Below are 17,793 nucleotides of genomic sequence, written 5' to 3' on the forward strand. Positions count from 1 at the left end.
GACTAACCGATCAGGAGATACACTCACTTGGAAATGGTAAGTTTGGCCTTGTGGCGGTGTAGTTGAAAGGCAGTGGGGTATCACAAACAAAGCATGATTACATTGTCTTCTCCTGTAACAGTGGTCAATATCACCACGCTCGTCACCAAGTTCAGTGACCTGGGCCTTACAGTATGTCACTGTGCCCTGGGACTGAACTCCAGCCTGTATCAGGCTGCCCTGGGACTGCTTGGTCAGGAGATATGCTCATTTGAAAAATGTACGTTTGGCCTGATTGTGGTGCTAGGGGAAAGGTCACTAGGTCAATCAATAGGTCACTTCCTCTTGGGGCTTGTGAATGTCATTGTGTTCTGGGACTGAACTCCACCATATTTAAATTGGTCCTGGGACTGAACTCCACCCTGTGTCAGAAGGTCTTGTGACTTAACTCCACTCTGTGTCAGAAGGTCTTGTGACTTAACTCCACTCTGTGTCAGTAGGTCTTGTGACTTAACTCCACTCTGTGTCAGTAGGTCTTGTGACTTAACTCCACTCTGTTTCAGTAGGTCTTGTGACTTAACTCCACTCTGTTTCAGTAGGTCTTGTGACTTAACTCCACCCTGTGTCAGAAGGTCTTGTGACTTAACTCCACTCTGTTTCAGTAGGTCTTGTGACTTAACTCCAATCTGTGTCAGAAGGTCTTGTGACTCAACTCCACTCTGTTTCAGTAGGTCTTGTGACTTAACTCCACTCTGTTTCAGTAGGTCTTGTGACTTAACTCCAATCTGTGTCAGAAGGTCTTGTGACTCAACTCCACTCTGTTTCAGTAGGTCTTGTGACCTAACTCCACTCTGTTTCAGTAGGTCTTGTGACTTAACTCCACTCTGTTTCAGTAGGTCTTGTGACTTAACTCCACTCTGTTTCAGTAGGTCTTGTGACTTAACTCCACTCTGTTTCAGTAGGTCTTGTGACTCAACTCCACTCTGTTTCAGTAGGTCTTGTGCAGGGAACAAAATAACCACCGCCAAGCGCCAATGGCCTGTAGATTTAAGGTTTGGCAAGTAAAAATGTGAGGTGAATGTGCGTTCATATCGATACTCTTATTTTGAAAATCCTGTGCGGGTCTCATTTCCGCCCCAAGCGCAGCTCCAGTCATAATATCTATCGCTCCGGCAGCTAGCAACGTTCAGGTTCATATGATACTCTTATTTTGAAAAACCCTGTAGCAACTCCGCGAGTCATATGATATCCGCCCAGTCCGTGCTTCTGAAAGCAGAGTGCTTCTGAAAGCAGAGCAGCGTTAACACAGCAGTGCGCCTACACGACCCGAAATAAGACCGTGGTGTTTTTTCTTCTTCTCACAACGGGTCAAATGCATCTACATGCTTTGCACCATCGCCATTCCTTTATACCCACATCGCCCGAAAATGAACGTTTATGTACCATTACAATCACTACAACGTTAGCGTAAGCTAACAAGCTAATCCTGATCAGAGGCAGAGGCGCAGAGCCATAGAGAACAGCAGACACAGTGTGGATTGGGGAAAGGGAAATGGGGGGGGCACTCTCCCCTTCCCTGTGTGTGTGCGTGCGTGCGTTTGGAAAGACGATGAAGTCACTAGTCAGGACTCAGGACAGGAGTATATTATAGTAAACTGAGGATTACTGAGGATGGACAGATAATGTTGATATTCAAATATAAAAAAGTTTCGAGAGGAGTGGAAGTTTGAAGACAGACTACAATATGATGCAGGGGTGGTGAGTTGAAACAGTGTGTGTCCCGACCCCACTTCTATGTTTCAATAAATTATTTGCATTTAAAACTATTAACGCTGACTCATTCCTTCAGTCCACTCAAAATTATGCTAATATTCCTTGTTGTTTATGATATTAATTGAAAATAGCATATGAGAGTATTATATAGTAATAATAACACATGGCGATATACTAAAAAGCTATTTAAAATTTTTGGCTGGTAAAAAATGTGCATGGCTGGTAGTTTTTTAAATCTAAGTCAAAAAGTTAAGTTTGTTCCCTGGTCTTGTGACTCAACTCCAATCTGTGTCAGGTCTTGTGACTTAACTCCACCCTGTTTCAGTAGGTCTTGTGACTTAACTCCACTCTGTGTCAGAAGGTCTTGTGACTTAACTCCACTCTGTTTCAGTAAGTTTTGTGACCTAACTCCACTCTGTTTCAGAAGGTCTTGCGACTTAACTCCACTCTGTTTCAGTAGGTATTGTGACTTAACTCCACTCTGTTTCAGTAAGTTTTGTGACCTAACTCCACTCTGTTTCAGTAAGTTTTGTGACCTAACTCCACTCTGTTTCAGAAGGTCTTGTGACTTAACTCCATTCTGTTTCAGTGGGTCTTGTCACGTAACTCCACTCTGTTTCAGTAGGTCTTGTGACTGAACTCCACCCTGTGTCAGAAGGTCTTGTGACATAACTCCACTCTGTTTCAGTAGGTCTTGTGACTTAACTCCACTCTGTTTCAGAAGGTCTTGTGACTTAACTCCATTCTGTTTCAGTGGGTCTTGTCACGTAACTCCACTCTGTTTCAGTAGGTCTTGTGACTGAACTCCACCCTGTGTCAGAAGGTCTTGTGACATAACTCCACTCTGTTTCAGTAGGTCTTGTGACTTAACTCCACTCTGTTTCAGTAGGTCTTGTGACCTAACTCCACCCTGTTTTAGTAGGTCTTGTGACCTAACTCCACCCTGTTTTAGTAGGTTTTGTGACCTAACTCCACCCTGTTTTAGTAGGTCCCAGTACTGAACTCCACCCTGTGTCAGTAGGTCCCATGCAGTACTGAACTCCACCCTGGGTCAGTAGGTCCCAGTACTGAACTCCACCCTGGGTCAGTAGGTCTCAGTACTGAACTCCACCCTGTGTCAGTAGGTCCCAGTACTGAACTCCACCCTGTGTCAGTAGGTCCTCAACTTCTTGACAGGCAACTACACCTCTTCGACCACCACCCTCAACACAGGTTGCATTCTGAGATCACTCTTGTACTCCGTGTGTACACATAATACTGCTTGGTCATAATAAACAAATAGGTCACTTCCTCTTGGGGCTCGTGAATGATCACATACGACAACACACGTTAATGTCCCCATGGGCCGTACACGTCTTCTTTAAACAAGTCAAGAAGAAACATCACAATAAGTCAAGAACAAAACAAGAACACCATAAGGTCCAAACAATTTAAAATAAATGCAAAATAAATAAATGCAACACTCCCAGACATACCCCACGCGAAGGTAAGGAAAAACTCACTAAAACCTACAGTAGCAATAGGAAAAAATGCACCACAGGCAATGTGGAGGAGAGAAACCTTAGAAGGGCCATTCAAGGGGGGATCTCCCTTCTTAGATGTCGGTGATAGTAGTGTTGCAGTAAAAACAGTTGGTAGGCATGCACTCATGTGTGTAGTGAAACACAGATGAGTGCATGCGATAGCAACTGAACATTTTGAAAAATTAAAGATAGAGCTGATAGCGGATCTATTTGAGGCACTGGGGCGGCGCAAAGAGGGTCGTGTCCTCCCGGTCATGATCACGGGACGTTCAACGCTCCGGTCATCACTCCGAGACAGCCGGAGACAGGGAGACGGGGGGGCACGCAGAGAGGGTCGCATCCTCCCGGTCTTCATCACGGGATGTCCACCACTCCGGTCATCACTCCGGGACAGCCACTCACAGGGAGACGGGACATGCGTTAGACAGCTCGCGTGATTGTGATGGGCGGACATAGCAATAGATACAAGTGGTAAGCATATATGGGGATAGAATAGATATATGAAGTAAGCATATTATGTGAATAGAATAGAAGTACTTAACCCAGCAATGAAACCACGTACAATTATATGGCAACCCAACAACCTTTCTGTTTGGCCAGAAAGTGGAACTGGAGGAAAGGTAATAGGGACACCAAAAATCAATGGGTTTCTTATTTTAGGGATTATGAATGTTCAGATAAATTTTTAGACTGTATAACTAATTGGTCAGGAGATAGGGTCACTTGGAAATGGTAGGTTTGGCCTCATGGCGGTGTAGTTGAAAGGTCATGGGCAGTGGGGTATCACAAACAAAGCATGATTACATTGTCTTCTCCTGTAACAAAGTAATGTAATATCACAGTAACTGATCTGACAAACAGGTTGTTACTTGCGTTGGATACATTATTATTCTGTTGTCGATTAAATAACTATACCCTTATGATCCTTTCAAATGATCCCCTTAGTTTACCGCTTGTTCAAGTGCAGATGCTGGCTAACAGAGGATACGTTAGAGAGAGAGAGAGAAAGAGAGAGAAAGAGAGATACATTGTGATGGATTCAAATAGATACTGCAAACAAACCCATTGAAAACCTCCCCAAGCATTTTATTGCCTGAATTAACGTTTTCTGGGTAATAAAAACACCCCAGCAATGTAGACAAAAGTGGTTTTAGAAAAGGATTATATGTTTAGCTAACTAGCCTATTTTTAAGAGCAACATTACTAACATTGAGGGATTAAAGCAATAGGCCACAAGAGGCCGTGGTTTACATTGATTTTAGAACAGCTAAGGGGCGCCGTCAGGCACGATGCGGAGCACGACCTTACCATATACCTGGCAAGGTTTCATACAATAAACACACAGCAGCAAAAGAATAATCCTTTATTGAAGAAGAAGTCTTTATTTGTCATGCAGATTTGTTAACACACATGCACTGAGTCGCTGATGAAATGTTCTCTGCACTTCCCATCCCGTCATCATTCCCCCCAAGCGCAGCCGGGAGCAGACATGGGCTTCGGCGTGGGCCGCGCCCGCGGACCAATCCAAGTGCTCCTGTCCGTCTTTGTCAGGGACGCGACAGCGTTAGCGATCTGTTGTGCATGTTTTTCCATTGGGTTTATCTTATCGGGAGGGAAAACCCTTGCGAGCACGGGGAGAACATGCAAACTCCACACAGAAAGGCCCGGGAGATACCCCACTTGGGTAACTGGCAACACGGCAACCTGGTCCCCAAGCGGGAATCTAACCCAGGACCTTCTAGCTGTGAGGCGACAGTGTTAACCACTACACCACCGTGCCGTATTTTTTATTGATAACAAATAATCATTCTTCTGCCAAGCGATCTCTCAATAACCCATTGATTTTCCCATGGTCATGGAAGACGGGGGGAGTCAGACTCCCTGTGTTTGAATAGAATAGAAATACTTTATTCATCCCGAGGGAAATTTGGTACTACAAATCGCTCACAGTAACCATTTAGGTAGACAAAACAAAGGTCACGAATAAGAATAACAATAAGCCTAAGAATAAAATACGGTCTGGGATATACATTTCCTATGTTACATTCTAATATAAAATATACAGTAAACATATACAGAAATATACAGTAAGTGTACATTTGTACTATGTCGGTTTAAAAGTAAAGTAAAAGTCCAGGAAGATAGTACTGTCACCCTGTGCTCAGTGATGCAGTGAGGCACAGTGATGCATTATAAAGTCTGATGGCTGTCGGAATGAAGTACTTCCTGTGCCGTTCAGTGCTACATCTTGGGAGTCTTAGTCTAGCACTGAACGTGCTCCTCCTGTCAGCCAAGTCTGTGTATAGTGGGTGGGAGCGGTTGTCCCTGATGGCATGAAAAAAATAAAATTTGTGCAGAAAAAATGAGCCACTGGATCTAGGAAAATGCATGATAAACAGAAACTGGTGTGTTGCTCGTGAACGCTCTCATGCCTGATTTGCACCAAACACAACAAATAGGTTTGTCCTATGACAGCAAGGAGGCCTGCAACGTTTTGAGTCATTCGGCCACATGGTGGTGCTATTCTGTGGACAAACTGAGAACATGAACTGCTGCTCAAAGGCTTGTTAGCTACTTATTACCAGTGATGCAGTGGTGGTCCCACTCGGTACCACGCCCTCCTAGCAGTTTTTTCTGAGCAGAAGTATGCGCACGGATGTGAACGCACAAAAATGCGTTCACAATTTTCACTGGACTTGTCACGCCGTGCGCCAAGTACCCGGCACTTATCTATCACCTAGACTTTGCATAATAATAGGATACCAATAGCATAACAAAGAACGAGAAGAGCCAAAGCAAACTGGCCCCTGTAAATGTCCTAACCCAACCCCCTCCAATGTACAGTAAATGACCAAGTATGGTTTTGTCAATATTCCAATGTACAGTTTTGCTTGTACAGTTGTAGTGTTCCCCACCCACCCCTCCTACCCAAACCCCCCCCCCCACCCCACCAACCCAACCACCTCCAATGTACAGCCCCCTACCCCCCCCCCACCCCTCCTACCCACCCCCCCCCCCCCCACCCACCCACCCACCCACCCAACCACCTCCAATGTACAGCCCCCCCCACCTACCCAACCTCCCCCAATGTACAGTTTTTACGTCAAATGTATATACTCTCTTTTCTGGACTCTTTTTGTATCACAAACAGTACTGTATTTGCAAATCTGGTATGTCATAAATGTATAGATAGCAGTAGGCTACTGTCTATCTGTATGTCATGTATGTCATATATGTCCTGATGAATTGAAAATGGGGGACCCTGATGTAAACAAGACGAAAGTCTTTCTCTGGTCTGCATCCCCTTAACAATTGTGTGTATTGAGCTGTACTGTATTGTACCCATTCTGCAATCTGTTAATAAAGTTTTCAATCAATCAATCAATCAATCAAAATACATGTGGGGGTTGCTTGAGCTGTGGAACCTCTCACTATGTGACAAATGGTCCTGACTGGAAGGATGAGGCATTAAGTTGTGCTTCAGAAGGAAGCTGTCCATATCTGTTGACAATATAATTTCTTTATATATTGAAGGCTACATCCTGCTACCTTTTTCAGCTTCTCTATTTCAAGGCAATATTTACAAAAACTAAACTAAAACTAGTAATTTCCTATACAAACATGTTTCCTACTATGTATGCATAATAATCATCTGTTCTGTGCGCAAGCGAGGGAACATGTATGCGCGTGCGCATACACGCACACGCACGTGCGCACGCGTGCATGTGGCGTCCAAGCAGTTCTGATATTACGACTGCACCACTGCTTATTACTGAGCAGGAACAGTGATGATGAAGAGGGGTACCGTTTAAAAAAAATTCATTGAGGATTGAGGGCAGGATTCCCAACAGCCTTGTTTGCTCTAGACAACTAGGGATTAATTTCATGAAAAGTCTGTGTGCCGTGCAGTAGTGAGAAAGCCACATTAGATGAAATAGAATTATTTAACCAGGGAGATTATGGGAAAATTTAAAATAGATTGGTCCAATTTAACTGGCAAAAGTCACAAAATATTACTAGATTTATTCAATAATGAGCTGCTGGCACTCTGTAGAATAACAATAATCATCTTTTTCCTGCAAATTGGCTTCATGACCCTAGAGCATATCTGGTACACAAAATAGAGCAATTTCTTTTAAATTATGTTGAATAAAAATCCTTTTTTTTCTCCTTTTTTTCCCTTCTTCTTCTTCTTTAACCTATTCATTACCACACTACAGACGGTTAACCATTTGTAGTGTGGTAGTGAAAGGGTTAACTTTCTGTAGTGTGGTAGTGAAAAGTGAAAGGGTTAAAGTAATTGTTTCTGCTGCTAACGTCTCGGGGGAATTCTAATTGTTTCATACCGGCGCTTTAGGTGTGTGTTCGGAGCCAAAATGAGCTCATCACCATGTCAGGACGCGTGACGACGTGGGGATTGGTTCCTGGGCGCCGTCCAACTTTCAGCTTCAAAGCCTCGAAACATCCACTGAATTTGCCTCTTTGTCTCACGGCTGATTGGATGCGCTCCACAGGGACAAAAACAATGCGACCAATTACAAGAGGGATTATTGATAACTCACCCAATAGCCCCAGAGACGTGAAAATCGACATGAAAACATTTCAATCACGCCAGTGACTTTTTTGTGTGTTTTCTTCTTCTTCAACCTGCCGACATCTGGTGTTTTCGATATGGCAGACTCAAGTCGCCCCTAGGCATTCGCTGTTTCATCACGCATTTTCAAACATATAGGCCTATTATATGTTTCCGTTCTGCCAGAGTGGGGCATTTTTCTCTCTCTCTCTCTTTTTAAATGATAGCACCGGTTGGATAATGGAAGCATAAATCATCTTAAAGTTTTTTTCTCCAGACAGCACATTCAAAACTGGAAGTCTTAAACATTTGTTCCAGTTTTAATGGAATAAGAATCCCATTTTTCAAAAGGGAACGATAACTGAATGGCCCAAATGAAAATGTCAGAATTATATTTCAGCCAGAGCCTCTTCATATTTTTTCTCTTTTTTGTGTGCGTGCCAAATAAGCCAAGCATGAAAGTATATTTGAGGACTGAAAAGTTTGTATTCACCCCACGCCACCCCCCACCCCCGCCGTCTCATTTCTAAAGGGCTGCAGTCGGTTTGTGCCGAGCACTTGAACAAACGCAGCGTGTCTCACAGGAAGGATAAGAAGTGAAACAGGGAATTTTCAGTTTTTTAACCAACTGCAGTCGTCGTCTCCCGTTCAACCCCCCACCCCCCTCTCTCCCATTCCATATCTCCCTTCAAGGATGTCAAAGCTATGTTTGGATATAATAGCATAGAGTGACCTCATTACACACACACACACACACACACACACACACACACACACACACACACACACACACACACACACACACACACACACACACACACACACACACACACACACACACACACACACACACACACACACACACACACACACACACACACACACACACACACACACACACACACACACTTGTGTCTGCCACGGCCCTGGAACCAACGCTCGGACACGCCCACCCTCAGAAAATGACATGGGTCAAACCGACTCTATCCTATAACTCCAGCCGGGGGCCATGTGGTTAGCAGAGATAAACAGTCGGCGCTTCAGACTCTCACAAAAGGGGAAATGAGGTCGCGGAGGACGGCGATGGGGGACGTCTACGGGGACCACCCCAGGGGCCCGGGTCTCGCAGTGTCATGGCGGTTGCATCCCAACAACAATGGAGCTCCTCTCGTCCCCCAGGGGACAAGTGGAGTCTCTCACTTCTGGGGGACAGAGTGTGTCTTGTTTGTGTTCCTCCCAAATTAGTAGACTCTATATTACCAGGGGAACCCGTCCCTGGCACTCCAGGATAAGAGCCTGCAGGGGTGTGGCAGTGTGTGTGTGAGTGTGAGAGAGACACACAGAAAGAGTGTGTATGTGTATGTGTGTGTGAGAGAAATAGTATGTGGTGTGTGTGTGTACTGGAATGTATGTGTGTATGTGTGTGTATGTGTCTGTGTGTGTGTGCGTGGGTGTGAGAGGAGTGTGTGGTACATGTGTACTTGTGTGTGTGTGTGTGTGTGTGTGAGAGAGAGAGTGTGTGGTGCATGTGTACGTGTGTGTGAGATAGAGAGATGTGGTGTATGTGTACATGTGTGTGTGTGTGTGTGAGAGAGAGAGAGAGAGAGAGAGAGAGTGTGTGGTGCATGTGTACGTGTGTGTGAGATAGAGAGATGTGGTGTATGTGTACATGTGTGTGTGTGTGTGAGAGAGAGAGAGAGAGAGAGAGTGTGTGGTGCATGTGTACGTGTGTGTGTGTGTGTGTGTGTGTGTGAGAGAGAGAGTGTGTGGTGCATGTGTACGTGTGTGTGTGTGTGTGTGTGTGTGTGTATGTGTGTGTGAGAGAGAGATGTGGTGCATGTGTGTACGTGTGTGTGAGAGAGAGATGTGGTGTATGTGTACATGTGTGTGTGTGTGAGAGAGAGAGAGAGATGTGGTGTATGTGTACAAGATAAGATATTCCTTTATTGATCCCTTGGGAAAATTCGGATGTCAGAGCAGCAGGGGAGGGGGGGGGGGGGGTACAGGTATTGGCAGGGTAATAGTAGAAAGACATAAATATAGACAATAAAATGAGAAAGAAGAATAAAATGATGTGTGTGAAGAGAGAGTGAGAGAGAGAGAGAGAGAGACGAGAGAAGAGAGGAGAGAGAGATGAGAGAGAGAGAGAGAGAGAGAGAGAGAGAGAGAGAGAGAGAGAGAGAGAGAGAGAGAGAGAGAGAGAGAGAATGTGGTGTATATCAGTGGGGTGAAGGGTCGAGATGACCTGAGATGACTTAACACACTATCAACATTCTTACCTCATTTAATATTTTATTTGATCTTACTACTACTACTACTACTACTACTACTACTACTACTACTACTACTACTACTACTACTACTACTACTACTACTACTACTACTACTACTACTACTACTACTACTACTACTACTACTACTACTACTACTACTACTACTACTACTACTACTACTCATTCTTGTATCCATTGTTGTTTCTTAACTGTGCACTGTTGAGTCTGAGCTCAAAACACAAACATGTAATTACCTGCAATGCCCCTGTATTGTTGTGTATTTGACAAATAAAGAACTTGAACTTGAACATGAGCAGCATCATAGGCAAGCAAACTACTGTACATTAAACATAGGCTTTCTATATTTCATTACATGATTTCATATATTAATAGAGAGAGAGTGAGAGAGAGAGAGAGAGAGAGAGAGAGAGAGAGAGAGAGAGAGAGAGAGAGAGAGAGAGAGAGAGAGAGAGAGAGAGAGAGAGAGAGAGATAGAGAGAGAATTAGACAGTGTTGTCAGAGTGCCTTGACATTAACAAGTACATTAATATAGAAGCCGAAATCAAGGGCTTAGCTGATCTGGGCGGTAATAACCATGAAAACGATTCGGCATAACACGGCAAATAGCTCCTAGCAACGCGGCAGTGCTGGCGCTGGCATCGTGGGGCTTCATGGGGAGAGATAAAGCAGGATGCTATACGACACTTCAAATGAATACCAGATCAAGCGCGTCATAGATTATGCCGTTAGACGGCTAGGGAGAGCATTACATCAAACGGGGAATGACTGTTGGAGCACATGGTAAATTGATCTATCACTGGAGCTTGACATTTTTTTCTCCCTCTATCCTGTATGAAATTATGAAGGGAAACATCTTAATCCATCCTTGCAGATACTAGATTAAAAGAGAAAAAAAAAACGCTTGTCATCTTTGTAAATTGTACATTACATTCTATAAAGCATTTGAATGGCGTGGCTCATTCATGAAATGAATGTTATCCTGAAATACATAACCGTGGATACTGCACATATCATCTTTACTGGCATCCATTCCACTATGAGGTATTGTTAGTCATAATGTACGTCAGTGTCCTATCCGGTTCTCTCTCTCTCTCTCTCTCTCTCTCTCTCTCTCTCTCTCTCTCTCTCTCTCTCTCTCTCTCTCTCTCTCTCTCTCTCTCTAGTAACATAGGCTTAACACAAGGCTTATACTATTATACCATTGCTATTATGTTAACCATTCACCGTTGATCGTCACTTTGTCTTGTCGCCTCGGTTACAATGTACAGCATGTGTCCACCGTAGTACACATACTATGGGCTACTTTGGATGTACATACTGAACCTTTTCAACGGCTCCCCGCCACTGTGCCTCGACAGATGAAAGAGGATTCTGGGGTGTAGAGAGGCCTGCATCGCCCCCAATGAACAAAGGCTTCCAACAAGGCCCAGACTCTATACCGCCTGAGGCTGTGTCACCGGGACGCAATCTCCCAGCAGCCCCTTTGTTGTTTAGCATTCATCAGCAGCAATGCTCCCAGAAAAATGCCCCACAGTGGCCCTGCATATAGTTCACAGCCAGATCTGACTCATGTCTCTATATCGAGATCATCCTGTCGGGCTATGGTGACGCCAAACCAGAATGAATCGCTCCGACATTAAAGCTATAGTATCTGCGATGACATCAAAACGGTGACGTCAAGAGCCTCGTTTGGCGCGTGGGTTGGAGTTTTAGTGACTTGTTATATACCGTTGATATCTCTCGGGGCGGAGCCTGAGGTGTACAACCGCTTTGGTGACCCACCCCACCCCCCCATATCCCCTCTCAACTCCAATCCACACATCAGACCAAAAAATTTAAACAAAGTTCAATACCAAGTGGGGCTCTTTTGCTTAGAGGTCGCTGTCTAACAGCATTACAGATTCTACCTTTAAGGTACTGTATATAGCTAGGTATAAAAACCATCTACTTTATATCTACTATAATCTATATATCTATGTCGACAGCAGATCTATATATACAGGGCCGGACTGGGGAAATAATTCATACCGGGAGATATAGCGCGAAATATAGCCCCAGTCAGGCCACTTTTTAAGTGGGGGGTCTGGGGGTCCCCCACCAGGAACATTTTAGTTACAAATACTTAATTTCCTGCATTCTGGTGAATTTTAGTACATGTGAATCACAAACTAATGAGCCAACAATTGCTTAGTACAATGTACTGTTATGAACCTCAAATAAAACTGTTGTGGCACTAGCAATGCTACTCTCTCCACCTTCAAAAAGAAAAAAGCAAGAGCACAACATATTTTTCTATTTACTATTATAATACAGTTAACCACTCTCTCCACCTATTCAAACAGAGCAAGAGCACAATACCCTATTCAGTTTACTGATGCATCAACAGTTAAAATAGCCCTTTACACAAACATTAAATAACAGACCTTTCATTACAATACTATAATAACAGTAGCCACTGCCAGAATAGTGACACATGTATCGCGTGTGGTGAGCACACGCATACATGCACAACGAAGACAGAAGATTGCGTTGTCTCAATCATTTTAACTATACAAATAGCTCAAAGTATGAGCTCACTGACTCAAATTTCCAACAAAAAGCATCAATTGTCAAATAATATTGATCACATTAACTAGACTAGATGTTTTTGAGGAAATTAGAAAGGGAACAGCAACTTAACCCTTGTGTCTGATCAGATTCTTATTTTATAACTTTGCAGTGCTTATGTTTGTGGCCAATATATGTGGCAAAGGTGTGTAATCTTTGAATTATCTTGGAATTATTTTGACTTTCTCTTTCATAAATTGTTTATTCAACTTCAGCCCCGATCATAACCGCCACATATTGTTTTTTGTAATGTCAGATTTAACAACTCCTTTCAGAAAAGTGGGAGTATTTCATTTTTAATCTGAAGTTGAATAAAATATTTATGGAAAAGAAAGTGGGAAATAATTTCAACATATAATCTTTTTATGGCGTTTTTCAATTTAGTCCCCTAATATGGTAAGAGTATAACACTTTAGTTTTCAGACACAAGGGTTAAATTATTTATTTGTTTCTTGGCAGATTTAACATTGGGCTTTTGACAGGGGAAATGATGATGCATTGCATGGTAACGTTAGCTAGCTAACATCCACATGTTTATTTTTATCACTGACTAACCTGCTGGTTCCTTGACCTTGGTGCAAGAAAACATTTGATAAATGTTGCCGGATTTAGCAGCATCTCCTGTAAGGGCCTTTCTTTTTCTTTGTTTTATCCCTCTCTGCTCCACCCTTTCTCTTTCTTCCACTGTCCATCTTGACATCAACGTTAAATTGACTTTCGCTCTACTGTATCTCTCCCGAGTCCCTCACTACCTGGCTCAATGCCTGGCTGTTATTCTGCATCTGAGTGCCATCTGCCATTCCATTCGCCGCCTCCGCTGTCAATCAGTTGTATCGCCTGGTCCCGCCTCCACCAATCACAAGCGGCAGCACGGCTCCATTTGTGTGTGTGTGATCCGCGAGAGGGAGAGAGTCAGATAGTTCTCCAACTCTGTTGGAGAGAGTGAAATCCTGGTTGTTCCCCACCCACCTAGGTTATCTAACTATCGCTCTGCCACAACTAGAAACAATGGCCTGGCAAAAAAATATATATAATAAAAAAAATATATATAGTTTTTATTTTATTTTTATATTATTATTATTACTTTTTATCTGTGCAGGCCAGGCCACCGGGAAAACTCCCGGTGCTCCCGATGGCCAGTCCGGGCCTGTATATATATATATCTGTATAACCCCTATTGTTCTGCCTAGTTGCCATGGGAATTTTTGAGATTTGACTACCAGTCCTTGCCCTGTGTTTGAGTGGTGATATTTATAGCCCTCTCCCAGAGTGATACAGTAGCTGCTATCGCCCTCTCCCAGAGTGATACAGTAGCTGCTATAGCCCTCTCCCAGAGTGATACAGTAGCTGCTATAGCCCTCTCCCAGAGTGATACAGTAGCTGCTATAGCCCTCTCCCAGAGTGATACAGTAGCTGCTATCGCCCTCTTCCAGAGTGATACAGTAGCTGCTATAGCCCTCTCCCAGAGTGATACAGTAGCTGCTATAGCCCTCTCCCAGAGTGATACAGTAGCTGCTATCGCCCTCTCCCAGAGTGATACAGTAGCTGCTATCGCCCTCTCCCAGAGTGATACAGTAGCTGCTATCGCCCTCTCCCAGAGTGATACAGTAGCTGCTATAGCCCTCTCCCAGAGTGATACAGTAGCTGCTATCGCCCTCTCCCAGAGTGATACAGTAGCTGCTATCGCCCTCTCCCAGAGTGATACAGTAGCTGCTATCGCCCTCTCCCAGAGTGATACAGTAGCTGCTATAGCCCTCTCCCATAGTGATACAGTAGCTGCTATCGCTCTTATCAGCGCTGGGTTTCCCACGACCAGCGGCCACTGTTAGCACCAGTGACCTTCCAACAACTCTGCTGGACTTTAAAGGCCCACTCTGCGATTCATACGTAAACCAATGGGTAGCCTCACCACCAGACATAAGAAACAGGAACGGAGACATGCTTTCACTGTTTGACTGAGTTCTTGATGCATGGAATAACACGTAGACAACAGGTAATTATGATTATTCAATGTGTTGACTGCATTTTGTGGCAGATTCTGAAGATTCTTTTTTACAGTTAGGCCACAAGGGCCAAAAGAAATTAAAAAATTAAAAAATGTAAGCATTTCTTAAACATTGTTTTCCCTTTTAAATCACCAGACACTCAGACAGTAGTGAATATATACATCTCTTGCATTCTGCAGATAGAGAAAGAGAAAGACAAGAATACAAAAAAAATAAGAAAATAAGAAAAGAGGAAGGCTGGTCACATCGTCTCTGTAACATTATCCGCTTCCATATCCTCAAAAAAAGTCAGGAAAGGTTCCCAAATATTGTGGAACTTTTCCGTACATCCGACAGTATACCTGATTTTCTCCAGTTTAATATGATACATGACTTCTCTCATCCAGTGGCCGTACACAGGTGGACTTGGGTCTTTCCATTTAAACAATATTAGCCTCCTGGCCAAGAGTGAACAAAAGGCCAACATTCTAGATTCCCACCATCTAAAATGGATGTCCGTTGGGGCCACTCCGAATATTGCAATATATGGAGATGGCTCTATACTATCTTTCCAAATAACTTAGAGAAGGTGTCAAAGATGGTTTGTCAAAAGGTGTGTAGCTTTGGACATGTCCAGAACATGTGGAGCAGAGTGGCTGGAGCCTGTCCGCAACGATCACACAGAGGATCTATGTCAGGATATATTTGAGAGAGTCTGTCTTTAGACCAGTGCAGCCGGTGACATGTACAATTTTAAATTGGATAACAGCATGTTTAAGGCAAATGGAGGAAGAGAAAATCCCCTGTATTATTCTGTCCCATCATGTGTCTTCTGTGATTGGATCATCTAAGTCTGCTTCCCATCAGCTCCTAAGGAGATCTAGAGGTGCTAAGTTGCTCCCATTGAGTAATTCATAGATTCTGCTTATAGCTTGTTTCTGGACCAGTTTACAGTTCAATATTGAGTCTAATAGAGAGGCGGGAGGGCACAATGGGTAGCAATCTGAGTTTGAGGTTACAAAGCTCCGAAGTTGCAGATATTTATAGAAGTGTGACCTAGGAATTTTGTACTTCTGTACCAGCTGTTCAAAGGAGGCAAAGTTATCTACTATATAGAGGTCAGATAGTGTAATCACTCCCTTTCCAACCCAGCTATCAAAGGCCCTATCCATCATTGAGGGGATAAACATGTGGTTTCTTACGATTGGTGCAGCCTGCGATAGTTCCTTAACACTTTCGCGGCCACTGGGATGAGTCTAATTAATCTCAAGAGGACCGGGGAATGTAAACAGACGTGGGGCTGTTTGTAGAGCTAAATCTATACTTTATAGTATTGCTATCTATCTGTCCATTCTCATTGTGAATTAAGACCATAAACCGTCCCTTCAAAATGGCTTAAAGAAAAAAAAAATTCATCAATACGTTCTCATTTTATAGCGCCGTGAATATAAGCTTTATACCGGATTTGGTCTAGTATATTTCCTGGAAGCCGAGATAATGGGCTAATAGCTAATAACGTTAAATCCAATGGCATTTCGGTTATAGATACGCTCCAGTTAAAACTCAAACTGCATATGATCGGCACGATCCTCACGCATGTATGCATGAAAGGGGGGGGGGGGCGGGGGACGTCGTTTCTGATTATTGATTAGCAATAACCGCGTTAGCCTCATTAGCCTCATAAACCGAACGCCTGGATGGCTATCAAAACAATCGGGATGTACTTTACGTGAAAAAGATCTTACCGTGGTCCGGTGGGATCCCCCCGAGCATTTCCCCGTTATCGATCGCCATCTGGTAGATCGATATGTCCATTGGCTGATGATAAATCCCCTTATTGCATGGTGAAATCTGCGATGCAAAACGTAATCCAAGCTACAGGCTGCAGATCCAGAATCCTGCTAACTGAAATCTCAATTGAAAGTAAAAAAAAATAGTCCACCGTTCGGCCACAGGGAACACTGCATTATCGCGATAGCGCCCCTAAGAGGATCTGGCCGGTATTGCACTTTGTCGAATTCAAAGAATAGGGTACATCTGCAGTGCCGCTCTGCGACCTTGAATAGGTTATTAAAATGGAATAAAAGCAATAACAACTTGCCACGGATTTATCTGTGCTTCTGTCCACAACGGGTGGAATCGAAACACGGATAAATACGTTGTTCGTCCCCATTGTGTTAAGGGAGAAGGATCTTCTAAATTGGTTCCACACTTGAGTGTATGACAACCGGATTAGAGGTAAAGCTAGACATAGGCTGTGTGAAAGGAAGTTTAGCACACAATAAGGCTGCTAGTAGGGAGGTGGATTCAACAGACGCCCCTTCCAGAATTGCCCACCAGGGGGCCGTGGCCTTGCTCTTTGCATTCAGGATACTCAGGCCAATCTGGTTGTCCAAACAACTCTCCAACAACACCAAGCTACGGATCTTCAATACCAATGTGAAGACTGTCCTGCTCTACGGCTCTGAAACGTGGAAGACTACAGAGGGCCTCACAAGCAAGATCCAGGTGTTTGTCAACAAATGCCTGCGCTACATCCTTAAGCTGTGGTGGCCCATCAAAACCACAAATGAAGAGCTGTGGAGGAGTGTGTCAGAGGCGGCCATAAAACGCAGAGCGTAGGGCTCTTGAGATTAGATTAGATTCATATTTATTGTCATGCAGCACGAGTACAGTACATTTCAACAATAACAAAGTCTTCAACGGAGTGCAATTGGCCGTCCGTGGTGAGACGGCGTGGGATGTTTATCACAGCGTCGACCTCTTCGCCCGGCGCTATTCAAAGATCACTGTCCTAATGTAACACCGCGTGGGAGTCATGCCCCATCAGCCCTGTCGTGCACCATTCATGTTTGGCTATAGGTTAATGTTTGACATGAGGTTTCATATCTACAACGAGGGGAAGAACATACTGTAACAAACTGCAGCCAAAGTCTATGACTGAGAGGAATAGTAAAAGAATAATAGTTAAACAGTAAACTCCTGTTTTCCCGTCCTCTCCTCTTGACCCTGAGATGACAGACTAAAGGTTCTGGATATAAACAGGCAAAAATATATAT

Source organism: Notolepis coatsorum (assembly GCF_963971535.1).
Source record: "Notolepis coatsorum genome assembly, chromosome: 12".
NCBI classification, from domain to species: Eukaryota; Metazoa; Chordata; class Actinopteri; order Aulopiformes; family Paralepididae; genus Notolepis; species Notolepis coatsorum.